This window comes from Limulus polyphemus, unplaced genomic scaffold, assembly GCF_000517525.1.
Source record: "Limulus polyphemus unplaced genomic scaffold, Limulus_polyphemus-2.1.2 Scaffold428, whole genome shotgun sequence".
Classification (NCBI taxonomy): domain Eukaryota; kingdom Metazoa; phylum Arthropoda; class Merostomata; order Xiphosura; family Limulidae; genus Limulus; species Limulus polyphemus.
This window is the reverse complement of record NW_013666038.1, coordinates 289,978-303,433: the sequence shown is the minus strand read 5'-3', so window position 1 is coordinate 303,433 and position 13,456 is coordinate 289,978. Positions and strand designations below refer to the sequence as shown.

The 13,456-nt window shown below is 34.5% G+C and overlaps 1 protein-coding gene across 1 annotated transcript in view; it reads right to left on the bottom strand.

The window, feature by feature from the left end:
• The window catches only part of LOC106458203 (plasma membrane calcium-transporting ATPase 2-like), a 227,876-nt gene that overhangs the window by 100,639 nt on the left and 113,781 nt on the right, over positions 1-13,456 (bottom strand). Inside the window, exon 4 of the mRNA XM_022384342.1 lies at positions 11,965-12,027. The gene's annotated coding sequence lies outside the window, so the exon portion shown is untranslated. The remainder of the gene's footprint in view (positions 1-11,964; positions 12,028-13,456) is intronic.

Below are 13,456 nucleotides of genomic sequence, written 5' to 3'. Positions count from 1 at the left end.
AATTAATCGTTTCTTCTCTACGTCTGTTAAAGTTAAACAGTTTTTAACACTTTTTTTTACTATTTCATGATACTTATTAGTAGGGTAATTCTTAACTTTTTCATATATACTTGTCTCTAACATATCTTCTACCCCCCCTTAAGGTAGTCACATTTATTAAGTACTACAATTTACCCTACTTTATCAGCTTTACAAATAACAATGTTTTTATTATCTTTTAATGATTTAACAGCCTTTATATCTACATTTTATTTTTTCACTACCGGGTTGAAATTACTTACAAGTTTATAACATTCAGTTCTAATTATATTTTTAGAACTTTACCCAGATTTGTTTCTATATCCGTTATTAAATCCTCCTTTCTAATATTTAATTGTTTATAAGCAAAACCCAGACTTTTATTTAATACCTCCAACTGATTGTTATTAAGAACTACATCTGACTTATTCACTATTTTAGGATTTTCCAAAACCCTTTGATAATCTTCAGGTAATGTATCTAATTTGATTTGTTTATCTTCTTTCTTTTTGTCTTTTAATTTTGTGTATTTCTGAATCAATTCATACTTATACTTCTCAATGTCTCTTATTGTTCGATTCCACGTAAAACTTTCCCATTCAATCCAACGTTCATCCTCATTTGCTTCTGCTACCGCTAAATTTAGTTGATACACCTTATTTTCTTACTTGGCTATAACACTTCTTTTCTGTTGAATCGCGATGCACAGTATCTGTTGTTTAATTTTTTGTACACAATAGTCTACTTTTCTTCCTTTGATATTACATTTTACTTGTATAAACTTTGTGCTCGTAAAATTACAAACAAAATAGAAGTAGTCACATCTATAAAACATACAAAAACAAAGCACCGGGAGAAGATGGTACACAAGCCATTCTCTTCATAAAGAGCACTTGGATTGTTTGATCACTTAAGAGCACTATTTAATTTATCCCTCAATTCAGGTTATATCCCAGCCTCTTCCAAATGTTCTTACTTACGTTTCTAAAAGATAAACCAGTAAATAAACCAGAAAACAACTGACCAATCAGTCTGACCAGCTGCATGGGTAAAATTCAAAAAGGAATAATAAGTAACAAGACTTTCCAAATTCCTAGAGATCACATTAAAATTACCCATTACTTGTCTGTATGGTATAATGGTCTACGATACTACATGAAATAAATGAAACTACTGACAGGTGTCATTCGTTGGTTATCTAACTTTTTAGAAAATAGAAAAAAATGTTGTGTGAATATGGAGGGCACCTACTCGGAGTATTTAGGTCCTGAGACGGGTGATCCCCAGGGAGGGGTACTTCGCCCTATCCTCTTCATCATGTATGTAAACTACATACCCCTAATGAGTCCAAATTTGAGTCTTACTTCAAAATTCGCAGACGATGTGACGATATGGAAGGGTTTAACGACCCCCTCAATAGCCACCACAAATTTACAATTAGTTCTAAATCAAATAGTTTAATATTGTCAAAAGCATAAAATTAAAATAAATGTTCCAAAAACCAATCTGGTATTAATCTCGAAATCAGTATAAACACGCAGACACCCACCAAAATTATACTTACAAGAAACTCGTCTGCATATCGCTACATCAGGAAAATTCCTTGGATGAAGATATTATTCTAAATTGACATGGAAAAATAACATCACCCAAATTACAAATAACGTATAGAAAGAAGCAAATAATGCTAGGAGACTATCGGGTAAAAATATTGGTGCATCACCAGAAAATATCATTAAAACCTATAAACAGTATATACATCCAGTAATTGAACATGCCTGCCAGACATGGAGTAACATGCTTGGTTGTTTGAAGTTAAGCACAAAGCTACACAATGGGCTATCTGTGCTCTGCTCACCGCGGGTATCAAAACCTAAATTCTAGCGTTGTAAGTCCGCAGACATACCGCTGTGCCATTGGGGGAGGGGGCGAATAACATGAACCCAGAACAAGAAATACAAAGTTCATACATAAATATACAAACATACAACCAATCCACAATAGACTCATAGATTTCTCGTTCAAATATTTTGACCAAAATCTTTACAAAAAAGATTTACTAACCCATCTAGATCGTCATATCATACATTATGATGATAGTCCTAAGTATCTCTCTCCACTCAATACGTACCATAAGAAAAAGTCCACCTGTGTTTGGCCATAAAATATCACTTAGATTATAATAACGTAATGTAGGGAACAAGTGATGATTTGTCAATGGAACTGCTTGTGAGTGTAGGACTGTTACACAACCAACTAAAGAGAAGTAACAAAAAAAGTACTAAATGTTAAAGTTTTACGTTAATGGACTTGGCCCCGAAAAGGGAATAAATATCAGTGTAATTAACAATGTTTGAGCCCTAATCTCGTGAAGTAATCGTATACCATTTGACAGTTAAATATAGAAACCGTAAGGGAGGGAGGAAGAGATCTAAATATCACATGACCCTCACAGTTCACAACCAAACACCGATCCAAACAAACAAAAACCAAGTGAAACGGTAATAAACGTCTACGTGGAATATTTTGTTGACATGATGGTTAAACATGTAGGGACTCCAGTATTTCTTTTTCAATACATAAGAAGTAATTAGCTCAAGGCGACGCTCGATATTTCGTATATTGAATTATTATTTTAAAAATCGTAAATATGCAAACAAACTCTTTGTATTCTACAAAATTTCTAAGTTGCCTATAAAATGCTAACAACCTAATATCGATTCTAAAGTCCTAAGAGGCCTTTGTTTAATAATATAAAGCTATAAATAATTTTGTATACAGGCTATACTAAACTTCATGTTTTGCACATGGTGAGTTAATACAGTGATACCCAGTACGTGGTACGTACACAAAAACATTTCAACTTTCACAACAACAAAATAAAAACACGTCGTTTAAAAGTGGAAAACGACCTCATACTACCCGTCAGCAGTGTTGCACACAGGAAAACACATCGTTTAAAAGTGGAAAACGACCTCATACTAACCGTCAGCAGTGTTGCACACAGGAAAACACATCGTTTAAAAGTGGAAAACCGACAGCTATGAGTAGATTGGTCGTATCTACCTGTACGCGAAATTCTGAACAAAAAAACCATTCATAAATGTTTTTCCAAGCTCATAAATATACATTGTAAAAACAACAAAATATGTTTGTAATGTTTTTTTGTATAAAATACTTTTGTACGTTTTGATGTAGAACGAGAATAAGTAATAAACTAAGACTTAAAAAGAAGATCTTAGGTATTTATTTACGAAGTTTATTTCAAATTTAAAAGTGATTTATCTCTAAAATTATAGTATTTAGGTGTTAGAAAAGATTTACTCTGAAATACTTTTTATGTTACAAAGCAAAAAGCTTTAGAACTTGGTTTGAATATTTTATTATTATTTTATAGTAAAACAATTACTTTCGTCCTGTGTTCTTACATTTAACGAACTAAAAAATGTATAATTTTCATCAGTTGTTCAACGTATGGTTATTAACAGTTATAATTTGAATAAATTTCGACAAAACTTGTGTATACGTTAAAACAGTGGTTTCCAACCTTTTTATGACGCGTACCCTCAGCCGAACCTTTAAGCCAGTGGCGTATCCCTGACCCACATTATCTGATAAACAATCTTTAGAGTGAAAATTAGTGAAAATAGAAAATAATTTATTTAAACGCTTTTCAACTGGAGCTATTAATTATATATTTATATAAACCGGATAAAAGAAATGATGAAACGTGTATGGGAACAATCATCAGATTTCAAAATTACATATTTTTGAAATACAGCAACAAATCCCAGGTTTGTATTAACTGGATATAAAAATACAGATAACGAAATCAGTAGATGAAATATCCGCAACAAATATGAACCTTAATTTGAGAATTGAGCACGTATGCTGGCTACTAATTTAGAAATCCTGTGGGCAACACTGCTGACGGTTAGTATGAGGTCGTTTTCCACTTTTAAACGACGTGTTTTCCTGTGTGCAACACTGCTGACGGGTAGTATGAGGTACTAATTCGGCACCGACGGACTAGATTGAAGGACGATAGTCTTAGCGTGCAGGACTGTGAATCTGCGGGTCCATGGTTTGCACCCAAATGCCGCAAAATTACCCTCCGCAATTTCGGGCCATGTTTATGTTATAAGAGTATAGGGCAAATCTCATATTTTTTTTGAGTATCCCAGGAGTTGACTGTGAGTGCTGTTGGCTAGCCGTTTTCCCTCTAGTTTATCAGTTCAAAATTAGGGACGCCTAGCGCAGATAGTCCTCGTATATGTTTGCGCGAATACACTAAACAAACTAATACTATGAAAACTATTAATGATAATAATTCATGTCTATAGTATGTGAGTGGAATTTTCGAATATAAAAGGTGCACGTATTTTTAGAGTTCCAGCATTGTCACGCACACGGTAACTTACCCGTACAAGAAACCATAAATATGACATGTAGAGAAGCCATGCATAGATTTTTTTTTTTAAATACACATGCTAAGCTAAAAGAACAACCTGAGCAAAAGACCAAGCATGTAACATACACTTAATTGTCCATAAACTGCATGTAAAAGATCTAAAACTTGCCTCGTTCACCATTTACTTCTTGTTTTCCCATACAGATGGTGTTTGATGCGTAGCAAAACGATCTATGTTGACTTTATGACGATAGAAAACTAATCATACGACTTGAAAGAAATGTCTAAGTGCAGTGTAGCAATTGACAAATTATTGAATTTTCTGTAGTAAATGTTCACGAAGTAGAGGAAAAGCTGTAGTTTAAAGATAATGTTACAAAGGTATCACTACCTACAAAATTTAACATGAAACTAGATAGTCTTTATGTCCATTTTTCAGATCTTTAAATTGTTGCTTAACTTGAATACTATTCGCGTTTAAAGTATATAAGATTAAGACTGAAAATAATAACACTGAAATATGAAAGCCAATTGATAAACACGTATTCCTCATTCATTACTGGAAATTGCTTTGTTGTTTAACGGTAAAGATCCGAAGAGGAATCAGACACTGTTCACACATGAAACATTTCTGCTGAAGACTTTCAAATAACATTAAGGTTCCCACTCTTCTTCAAAAAGTAATTTCCAGGATATTTCAGCCATTTTTCCATGACACTTTATAGCCTTACGCCACTCCTCATATCTATCCAACTTCACGCCTTTTCCTATAAAAATATTTAGCAACCACTTTTTAGTTTAGTTATTAAATAAAATGAGCAACTATTATTAAATCAGATAATACATTCACAGAAATCGCAGTGTTCCAGGATGCTTATGTTTTTCTCAGTTTTCCATTATTTTTCCAGACCTTGAATTTAACTTTGAAAAATTTCAGGTTTTCCAGGTCTCAATGGAACCCCAGACTGTATGTTCCAACCCACTCACAACTGTTTCCATTTGGAAGAATTCGACATGTCGGGAATTTCCAGCGCATGACGGCAAATCAACATTTCCTCAAAAAGTATTTTCCGATTAATGCAACCCCTAATTTCAGTATACATAAACCTATGTTACAACGTCGATTTCAAACTAGAAGAGCATACAGTCTTATTTACACCTACGTTATATCTGGGGGAAATGTTGCGTTTTATAAAACTGTAGAAATATAAATATTTTCAGGAAAGTAATTCCTAAGAATATAGGATAAACCTTCGACATCACGTCAAAAGAAACTGTTGCAATAATGCTAATGAAAATACTGAATTATGATCAGTTAACAGTATGAAAAGAGCTTATAAAACCAGTGTTTATAGTCATCCCTTATTAACGATATAACTGTAATGTTAACGCCATATTTCAGATTATTGTGAATCTTGACTTTCTCGGTGTTAATAACTTGGTTTATCTTTGAATGCTGGGCACAAAATGCTACAAGAATCTGTACAGATGTGGGGCAGTTACAACATATACCAATGGTTAAAACTTGCTCAGCTCCTCAATGTTGGTAAGCGTAAGACTATTACGATATACTCATAAATCCCATTTAACCCTTTGTGATGGAGTGTGTATGGTCAATCTTCAACTGCCTGGAAACAGAAGTGAGAGGAATCATTTCTATTTCTTATTTACAATTTCGTGACATTTCCGATTGTAAATAGCATTGGGTTTTACTTTTATAACATTAGAAGCAAAATTAAAGGAGTAAACTGAAATGAAATTAGATATTCAACACCATTTTACGCGTTTGTTTTAAACAGTGGCAATAGGTAAATATTTAAATTAAGTAAAACAAAACGCAAACAATTTCAACCCAAGATAAAATTTCACCCCTTGCCAAAATACTTTACTACAGATTACGCCACAAACGAAACACTGTTAGAGGGTACTATGAGAACACTCTTTGAGTTAGACTAGGTCCGCTTGATATACTGTTAATAAATGGTGATAAAAATAATTGTAGATACTTAAGCAGATGAGAAGAGGTATCTAATGGCGTAAGAGATGAGACATCGCAAAGGTTTTTTTTTATTTTATTTTATTGTCAAGGTGTATTGAAAGAAAAGTAGTTAATAAGGGTCTTTTCACAAACAATCTCATTATATCATGTTTGTTCCTGGCTACACCAAATCCGAAACCGCCAAAGGGTTGCGCCCAGTCGCCATTATCCAAGATAGCTGTTCCCAGTGGAGATTGGCCAATGTGGCTAATTAAACTGAGCAATAAGTTACATCATTATCACCATCCAAGATGTGTACGTCAGTGGATGTTAAAACAAACAGGATATGATACAACGATTAAGGCGAAGGTTCAGATGTCATTATAAACTGAATCGTATTCTTATCAAGAGCCTTACTTAAAATTACCAATAAATGTGTTCGCTTATGCCTTGAATATGGCTAAGCACTATGACTGACAGTAACATAATAAATCTATTCAAAATTATATATTTTGAAAGACGATATTGCAGTCTTTTTCTAATATATTCCGTTAAAATTGTTTTATTTTCAAAGCTTTTTAAACAGCAGAATATACAAGTTTCGTAGACTTATATTTCAATATTACGAACTTTCTGTTTCAGCGTCTGCCGTAAATGTGATACGTACATCCACTGCAGTTTCAAAACTGTAAAAGCTAAAACATCAAAATACAATTTTATTCTAAATAAACATACCTTTAACGGTGTATGTTTGTATTAAATATAAAAATGCAAGGATAATAAATTACAAGAATGGTAAACATGAAACGATCCAATGAAGAAGAACATAACTGTGAGCAGTATTAAATTTAAGGGTAGATGTTGCCTGCCCAGTTTTTTTTTGGAAAGATGGACGCTGTCCACTCAATATTTTTGGGGGGAAACGCCATTTTTCATACTGATATTTGTATTGTTATTTTTCTTGAATAGTAGTGGAAGGTTTGAATTTTGCAATTTTATCTCTGCGCGTTAGGTAACCCACCCTCTCAATATTTTCTGCAAGTGTCTAGCCCTGATTATGAGTTTCCGATAAAGAACATTCGACTCAATAACCAAACAATATGAGTTGTTACAAGAAATATTCAGTCCCATAAATAAAAACAGAAATACAATAAAACTAGTACGGCCTACCGTGTCAACACCGTGCCTTAAAGAAGTAACACCAGTAAACACAACAGCCTGTTAATATCATCCTAGGAAGTAACACCAGTGACGCTTACGGATTTCAGACATATTTTAGGGCGTGTTACGCCAAAATAAACAATGAGCGCCTGAAGTTATACAGGCCATGTTTAATAGCTAGTTATAACATTGAAATTAAGATCATATTCAAACAGTCAGAAATATATACTCAGTTTAAAAACGGATAGGTAAGCTGTGATGGAACAACGATGTACAGATATTATCTAGTTTTAAAGTTACAAGAAGCTTTTACAATATAGTACTCGCTAAACTATCACACTGAGGTTTTCAAAAACTCACTTTTCATGTTTATTACCACCTTTTTTCATTGTGTAATGTGTATTGGGAGTTATAAAGATATTCTAGTAATTCTCAAAACGTAAACGTTATAACTGCTTCTCTTACTCAGAAAAATGAAAATATTTGTTTGTTTTTGAATTTCGCACAAAGCTACACGAGGGCTATCTGCGCTAGCCGTCCCTAATTTAGCAGTGTAAGACTAGTCATCACCACCCACCGCCAACTTTTGGGCTACTCTTTTGTCAACGAATAGTGGGATTGACCGTTCCATTATAACGCCCCCACGGCTGAAAGAGCGAGCGTGTTTGGTGGGATGGGGGATTCGAACTCGGATTGCGAGTCGAGAGTCCTAAAATGAAAATGTGGAAAGAAAAATCTTGGAATCCAAAAACTTCAAACCTGATTCCTTATTTCTCACACCCGGATACACAATGAAGATGTCCATACATCATAATAGCTATCCGAGAATTATAATTAAAACTTGCGTTCACATAAGCTGTATTAGTATTTCATTAGAAATCAAAATACAGGTATCCTTCGATTTACGAACGTTCGGTTTACGTTTTTTTCGATATAACGTAATTAACTTTTGTGGGCATGTTTTTCGATTTGCGTTCGCGTTTTTCGCCATAACGAAAATTTAGGTAAAAGTCGTAAGAAGAGTTTGCTTTCCGAAGATCGCCAGTAACTGCTGTAGCCTCTTCCTCCTCTGGTCACCTCGACGTACAAAGCAGTAACTACTTCTCAACGAGTACAGTGCACTACATTTTGTATTTTCTTAATGAAAATGTCTTTTTATTTCAAGTTTTTGTTTGAATTAATTGTACCAGTATTTTTCTTACGTTATAGTGGTAGAAAAGTTTACGTTAATGTGGCCAGAAATTTTGGATCTCCTACATTTTACCTTTAAAATAATGGGGAAAGTGCTTTCGATTTTCGTTTTTTCCGCCCCCCAGTGGCACAGCGGTATGTCTGTGGACTTACAACGCTAGAATCCGGGTCTAGATACCCTTCGTGGGCAGAGTACAGATAGCCCATTGTGTAGCTTTGTGCTTAAATACAAACAACAGCGCTTTTTCCTTATACGTTACGTCCTCCAAAAACGTACCCCTTTCGTAAATCGAAGGCTACCTGTACTAATTTTCGTCTACATACAAATAGGAGATCTTGTTCCGACATAAAAAGTAGCTCAAACAACAACCTAACTCACCTTAGAAAATAAATAAAATTTATTCAAATTTAGCAATATAGGAAATATTCTCATAGCTTTGGTAAATTATATTTTAATCCAAAGTAATCATAACTTACTGAAACACTGGCCGAACCTAAAGAGTATTTCCCCTTCTTCTTAAAATGGCCCCAGCATGGCCAGGTGGTTAGGACGCTCGACTCGCAATCTCAGAGTCGCGGGTTCGAATCCCCATCACACCAAACATGCTCGCCCTTTCAGCCGTGGAGACGTTATAATGGTACGGTCAATCCCATTATTCGTTGGTAAAAAAAGTAGCCCAAGAGTTGGCGGTGAGTGGTGATGACTAGCTACCTTCCCTCTAGTTTTCCACTGCTAAACTAGGGACGGCTAGCGCAAATAGCCCTCGTGTTGCTTTGCGCGAAATCCATAACAAACAAACTATATAAATCATATTGTGTATATGTACATGTACGTGTGTGAGCGGATGATTTGATAACAAACAAGTTACACCTAACAGTAAGACACCTTAATTTTGCAACCCATGTACTTTAAATTTTAACTAAATAGCTATGTCTTAAATAATGTTACTAGAAGGTGTTAAGTTTTATAGTAATTACAAAGTTCGTCTAACACTTTCATTAAAGACAAGATTTGGTACGTTTTGCGATTGAGACATCAGAAAGCAATATTCCAGTTACTACAAGTGGCTGGAATGAGAAAAAAAATCTGTCTTTTCTAAATGGGGCACGAATTTTCAATTAAGAAAGGACACTTTTCTCCATATCTTTAACACGTCTTTCAGGCCTTTCTATTCTATCTTGCTTTTTTTGTCTTATTGAATTATTGTGCGTTTGTCCCCCTCGTTTGTGTATTTACTTTCTCACTAACTAAGAATTAGTATTCTTTATCAAAATGAAATTTAATAACTTTCAAATAGATTGAATCTTACAATTTACTGGTATTACACACTAAAGTATTCATGTACTTAGACAGGCCTGACATCTGTCTTATAAGGCATGCATTACATTGTAACATCGGTTGAAATACATGTTTTCATACACATGTGGGGTGATTCAGAAGTCTATTGACAAGCAAGTAATTCGAAAATGCAGAACTATGGGAAAATAGCTGTTAATGGTATGAAAAGGGGGTGTTGTGGACCAACCCAGTAACAGTAACACTGAAGTCATTCAAGGTCTTGCCCTTCGGAAATCATAAACCCAAAATGTGAACGGCAAAGGTGTAAACAATAACACATGAAACCTTTTAGGCTAAGACGTAACTAAGTCTCTTCTTAAGAATAACAACTATATACATAAACGACTACAGCAAAGGTTGTTGCACAAACATAGGTTTTAGATACAACGTCAGAATTTTGCATAAGCAGGTTACTGTACCTTTTGGAGGTCTAAAATGTTACAATTATTATTTGATAAAAGACCGTCAACTCGTAACACATACTATCGTGATGCAAATCTTGCTGCAGCTCTTAAACATACGTAATCTTTTTTGTTGTTCTTTTTCAGTCTCACTTCTGCATTACGAAATTTCAAGTTGGCAATAAGCACGTTGAACCATCTGCTTTCAGTGGTATTTTAGATGGCGTGCTAAGTCGAGAATTTGCCCAACATCAGACTAAGCCTCAACATCCCTCTCCCACAATACACACATTTGTTGCACATTTATCAGAACCTCTGGGTGCATTATGCGGAAGTTTCATATCCCTGGAGGTAGCACACAAGTATTTGGCTGCAGAACAGTTGCTAAACATGGTCCCACTGTGTGAGAAGTCTCACCAGGATGCTCGGCCTATTGTCTGATTATATGCCAAACAGTTTCTAGATGAACGTCGTCGTTAGCATCAGATGATAGGAAATATGTGTGTCAGCTGCTGCCTATTACAGACTTATTTACAAACAGACATCAGGTGGGGAGACCGAGTTTAGCAATCAAAAAGGAAGCCGTCATATTGATATTTGACAGTACTTTGAACACAACTACTGACTGCCACTATTTCATAATACTGTTAGAACGTTTACTTTCATCGTCACCTATGTTGTTGTAGAGAAATGTTGGTCACATTTCGTTTTAAAATCTTTTGTTATTCGTTTACACAGCTTTTTCATTGGTATTTTTGGTGCATAATACATATTAACAATAATTTCTAAGAACACGACCTTGAATGGCCTCAATGACATTGCCACAGGGTGGGCCCACAACACCTCATTCCATACCACAATTAATTTCCTACCTCTTAATTTCCAAATTATTTGCCTGCCAGTGGACTTTTCAATCACTCAGTATATAAGTAAATAAATGTCATTATCAATATAATGTTGTGGTGTTTTAAGGACTAAACTTTTGTACTGACTCATAAATACAGCACATATATTCTTAAACAAATTGTCTATCATAATGTTCTGAATACTTCATCTAAAATGCCCAACTTGAATGTTAAACCTAGCTGTTGTTAGAATCACGTCAAATCAGTGTGTAAACTTATCCATGGCTAAAGAAATGTGATCGTTCGATCTACGCATCCGAATCTCCCACCCAATGGAAGCATATCATAGTTTGGTGCAAAGATAAATGTACATCAAACAAAAGTTTAATATATGTGAAGTTATCTATGGTTTCATTAAAAATATGTAAAAAACTGGGGCGTGTCAGAAAATTCACACTTTTACGATATACCGGAGCAAATTAAATGTTGCCCAGTAACTATGTCGTGCAGAAGTAACAATATTCAAAGAAACAAACATATATTACAAGATTGGTAAAGTCAGGAATTATTAAACGATTCATACGTCTGCTAACTTTCTGATATCATAAGTAAGATATTACCTTTCAGCTACTGCATGGAAAAACACAAATCATGTGGTCATTTCAGGAACACGTTTTCCTCTTCTGTGAAAAGAATAAAACATTAACAAGTTTGTATAACTTGTAACGAAACATATACACAAGAACGTATGACACCGTAAGTTTAACTCAAAGCTATACGTTAGTTAACCCTAGAATTTACTGGCGGGATCCAAACCCATCGGCTTTTTAAACATTTTTCTAAAGTATGTATGCATCAAATTTCTTGTGGATCCACGAATTTGTTGGTTACATGGTACTTAATAAGCCACTAGTCAAAAAAAAAAAAAGCCATCAATTAATTCCAGGCAAAATCCAGTAATTAATAGTATAAAAAGTCAGTAAGCCTAAGATTAAAATGTAACTGATTGTATGCTTATTTCATTACTTCGGCAGTAACTAGGTTGTTCTAATAATAGGCTCATGGCTACGTTCGTCTAGCTCTAGCAGAAATCCTCCTATGTAAGCTGATCCAGCCGCATCTTATTACATCAGCCACTTATAACGTTCTAGTCAACTTCTCCTTTCTGTGCGTTATAAGTGTTCTTGTTTAATGAAAAATTTATACAAAATACGCAAAGTAAGACTCAAAACTTAATGATTATATCCGCTTGCTGCATCAAAATTTAAAGCCAAATGCACTGCACCACGTTGTATCAAATATTAACAGCAATGCTTAGAAGCCACAGCTAAACATGAGCTGAGCTAAATTGTTGTAGCATCAAATTCGTTAGCATTCCGTGCTCTAAATGTATAGCCATTGCGTGAAACGGAGATCAAGTCGTGCCCTAAAGAAATCATTTTGGCAATAATAATAATAATGAAGTTGCATTAGTAAAATAAGTTACAAAAGTGTTATAAAAAATATTAGCAAAAAATTCTATATAAAAAAATCATTCTCCAACACTTGCATTCACTACGAGAAACATCACGATTCAAATGTGTAAAGTAATCGGTACACATTATAAGGTCGTTCAGTCAGGTTAGTTCAAAGTGTTCTTAAATAATGTAAAACACTACGTGTTAGAAAGCTTACTATCGCAGCTAATTTTATTTTTCAATTAAGAATTTTTTATTTTTTCCATTAATACACAATTCACTATTTTCGAAAACGATTATAATTTGCCCTTCTAGAAAATATACCGTGACATGCCAGAAATATGAAAACAGAAAATCATGAATATTTGTGTTATTGTAGACCCTCCACTGGATTTTCATAGTTTATTGTTAATGGTAGTAGGTAGAGACCTTCTACTGGAGTTTCACAGTGTGTTATTAATGGTAGTATGTAGAGATCCTCTACTGGATTTTCATAGTGCGTTATTAATGGTAGTATGTAGTGACCCTCTACTGGAGTTTCACAGTGTGTTATTAATGGTAGTATGTAGAGACCCTCCACTGGATTTTCATAATGTTATTAATGGTAGTATGTAGCATGGCCAGGTGGTTAGGGCGTTCGACTCGCAATCTGTGT